This window comes from Theobroma umbraticum, unplaced genomic scaffold, assembly GCF_002168275.2.
Source record: "Theobroma umbraticum cultivar Fairchild unplaced genomic scaffold, ASM216827v3 scaffold_147.0, whole genome shotgun sequence".
NCBI lineage: Eukaryota > Viridiplantae > Streptophyta > Magnoliopsida > Malvales > Malvaceae > Theobroma > Theobroma umbraticum.
In genome coordinates, this window is record NW_018397259.1 from 8184938 (window position 1) to 8189325 (window position 4388).

A 4388-nucleotide genomic window follows, 5' to 3' on the forward strand; every position below is an offset into this window, starting at 1 on the left:
CCCATCAGAGGCTGTATTGCTTTAGCAGAGAGATGACATGGACGTACACCAGCGAGACAATATCGACCATCACTGTCACGACGTCTTAAGCCGCCGCGAGCATCACGAGCATGAATCGGACAGCACTACCATGAGTATGTGCATCTGACCCTTGCGCCATGAATGTATCTGCCGCCAGGAACTGGTAGATGTGTCATGTACTATTATATGTCACGGTCTTTGCTAAGATGCCAATTGATTAACATGCTATGGCCTTTTGGTAAATAATATATATCCCATTTTCAAGAGAAGGATATATATTTCATACCTGAACCAATCATTAAATAAGTTTTCTGGTGAAGAGAAAAAGGTTAAAAAAACCCTACTTGAACATAAAATATATTTTATTCTAGATGAATTTTGTGAAGACAATTATGATCACTAAGCGTATTACTATAGTTTAATTTTTTTGGATTTTTAAATGATCTTTATATTCAGTCATTATTAAGTGACTTAATAATTAACACTCAAATATTTGGTTCATTAATTGATATATACACCAGCAAAATCAACATTTCAGATTTAAAAGAGTAAACATAAAAAATTTAATATTTCTAGGGACGAATTATAAAATATTTTCAAAAATAAGGGTAAAATTATAAAATTTTAAAACAAAACAAAGACAAATTATAAATTTTTGAAACTTTGAGAGGATAAAAACAAAAAATTCAATATTTGAAAAGACGAAACTATAAAATTTTTTAAAAAATAAGACAAATAATAAAATTTTAAAATAAAACAAAGAAAAAATTATAAATTTTTGAAACTTTGGGAGGTGGGAGCTCCTACTAGTCCCCTCTCTCCGTCTTCATTCCTTACATAAAGAGTAAAATTTAAAATTTTTTAATTAAAAAAATAAACAAATAATTGATTATTTTTCCACTGGGGAAAGAGAAAAAAAGGCAGTTCAACATCTATTACATAAATAAAAAGGGCTTCCTCCTCTGGCCACATGAAGACCATAGAAGAAAAGAAAAAAAACTACTGAAGAAAGAAAAAACATGTAGAAAGAGGCCCGTGTACGAGCCACAGGCCATAGTCGAGTAAAGGCCATTGAAGATCCAGGGAGCTGAAGGCATAGTACTAGGCCCAACGCTGCATACCCCCATCCCAACGAAAATAACTATGGAGTATTGACACATGCATTAGGGAGAAGGGCTTCATCCTTCAGCAGCCATCTCCGACCCAATGTAGTGGAACAGCTTCAAATCCATAGAAAGAAAAGAACCAAAAAAAAAAAAAAACTGATCGTGGCTTTCATTTTCTCCCTTTTTTTTTTCTCGAGGAGAAATTGCGTTTTGATTTTTGATTACACAATTCTTTCAAACATGCTTTAATCTGGCCAAGTGGCATTATAGCTTTCTTATGTCTGCTTTTCACCATGTTTTTTTTTTTTGTTTTTTGCCATTTTGAATGTGCGCATGCAACTTAATTTGTTGAGTTTGCTTAAGCTGCCTTTGGTCCAAGTCAATATGAAGCATGCAGATTTATGAGGTCTTCTTTTTTTCACAAGTCCCTTGTGAAACACTGGTTCAACTTGTCCTGATAATTGCTGAACCGTACTCTTATGGCCACATGAACATTTTGGACCATGAATTAGATCATGAATGATCTAAATCAACTTTAAACAAAATAAAAGATGAGATGTTGATATATGATATGGGAGGTTGGGGACAATTCAAACAAACGTTGATGTTCCTTTCTTTTTTCTCATTTCGTTTTTTATCTTTACTTCAGTTACCCAAATTTTTTGACCAAATTCTTAGTACATGGTAAAAAAAGAAAAACTTCATTTATGATAACATATGATATCTTTTATCTAGAGGATTAAAGTACTTAATTACTTGATTTACACTTTTTTACCTTTAATGTTATAATATTTATCTGTCTGTTACCTTACACATGCCATGGTCACATGCATCTATGTGTTGCTTTCACTCTCTTTTCATGCTATATGAAGTGATTTTTTTTTTCTTTTTACTAGCTAGTAATACATTTAACAATTTAAATATTTCTTTTAGTTAGACTTGCAAAAAAAATTACTATTCCCTCACTGATCACTACTCCCTTGCTGTTGTTATTCTCTGTTCGTCCCTGTTTTTCGTTTCTCTAACACACTTAACAATTTAAATCGATCTTAACTTTAAAAGGATTGAGATTTCATATTTGAATCTTATTTTCTTGTAATTTTATTTTTGATTTTACCATGTATAAAATATCGTGAGGAATCAATTTCTTCATTTCATAAATTTTGTTCAGATCTTGAACTTCATTATACTGTAATTTCATATATTCTCATCAATATAATTTCGATTATCTTTCAAAAAAAAAATTATTCAAGACACATATAGTGGTTGTACTGTAATTGATTTATCATAGAGAAAAGAAATTGACAATGATATTTAATTATTATCTTTTAAACATTATCTAGACAAATCAAATCAGTTGCAAAATACATCAAATGTAATCCCAGTTGTTAATTACAATGAATTGATAACTGAGACAACATTGTCACAATCAAGTTCCATCTTAATGGAACAATGATAAAGAAACCTAGCAAATAATGGTGTTGGCCACTTGGCCAAGTTGACATACAAAATTCTATGTCCCACAAAAACTTTAATCCTGTATCCATCTTCAGCATTTACAAAAGACAATTATCCAAGAGGAAAAAGTCATCGTCCTCAACATCTCAATGTCTAAACAGTAAGGATATAAGAAAGGAAAAAGGAATTAGTTCTTCCAAATAATTAATTCTCAAGCTTTACCAAAGAGTAGAACTCTCGGATATGCTAAGAAGTTCCTCCAAGTAATCAGTTCCTAAATCCTCCAACACCACAACATTTTCCGTACTCACTTCCTTCTCTTTCTTGACTTTCTTCATCATCCCTTTTTTGCCCTTCAAGGAGTGCCTTTTCTTCATTGTTAAAACAGGTGAACACCCTTCTTCAAATCCATAGTTCATTTCTTGAAGTGATTCGTAGACCTTCTCCATTGGAAAATTTAGTATAGCCAAAGAACCCCGCATTGCCAATGCAGCCTGATCATAGGCTAAAGCTGCAGCCTCAGCAGTATCAAAGGTTCCAAGCCAAACTCGAACGCCATTTCTTGTGGAATCCCTTATTTCAGCTGCATATTTTCCCCAAGGCCTTCTCCTGACTCCTCTGTAAGATATCTTGCCGGTAGACTCCTCTTCATTAGCTTTTGAGCTTACTTCATCATCTCTGGAATTATTAACCGATGCGGTGTCGAAGGAGCTTGCTGGGGCTTGGTTTAGGACTCCTAAGAGAAGCATCTCCTGGGAGTCATTTTCGTTGAAGGGAAGGGCTTGGCTAGGGGGATAATTGAACGAGTCTAGTGACAAATTTTCTTGAGAAACGTAGGAAGAAGATGATTCAGGAGAGAATTGAGAATATGGGTATTGGAAGTACGAAGAATCCATTGATAAAACTTGAGATTATTTTCAGGCTTTAATTTAAAATTCTTAATTCTTCTCTTTGAATATGGTATTTGGTGGTGAGTGCTCTTCGGTCATAGGAAACACATTTGGAAGTTCAGGGGATATATATAGGCAGAGGGTGAGGGGAAAAACACACCATTTGGAGTGAGATAACAAAGATTTAATTATCTACTCAGATGATAAGGATGGAAAAGTGGTAAAATTACATGAACCCGGGATTCAAACAACATTATTGGGTCGTTATTGGACCCACGAATGATGTTGTTCCACGTGAGTCAAATTAGCAGATGGGCCATGGCGGCGAGGTCAGACGAAATTTTCAATAAATCCTGCGTCAGCTTGATGATATCATTCAGTAGCCAAGGGCTTGCCCACTTGGCACTAGCAGCTACCCTAGGCGGATGCATGGTACCACATCTAAGTGCCCAAAGTCCAGTGTTGAAAGTGCTTGTTTCACTTTGGAATATACAGATAATGTATCTGAATGTACAACATCTGAATAATGTCAAATCATATTCAGAATAAGCGATTTGCTTTGGGTTTTTGTCAGCTTATTATTGTCAATTTTATGCAGGTTTTACCCCAAGTTCATACTTAATGATCTAGAGATGTCTAAAGATTTTAAACTCCAGTTGCAAAAGGGACACCTCTACATGGATCTTACATAGATGAGTCGTTGGAAGATTAGCCTCTTCTAATATAATTCTTTACCAGACAGTGCATGCTTAACCATGGGCATCACAGCTTTTACCTTTTTAAAAATACCCCATGGTTGAAAAGCTGAAACATATCTCCAACTTTCTTCCAAAGCAAGTTACTTTATAAGCATTTTTTAATCTTTTGCACCACTATATTGCACGAGTGGGGTGATTTAGACAGTCATACAAAA

General features: G+C 34.3%; 1 pseudogene; it reads right to left on the reverse strand.

Moving 5' to 3' along the window:
- Positions 1-2645: 2645 nt before the first annotated feature.
- LOC110415295 (ethylene-response factor C3 pseudogene) lies at positions 2646-3560 on the reverse strand (annotated as a pseudogene).
- Between the last annotated feature and the right edge of the window lie 828 nt (positions 3561-4388).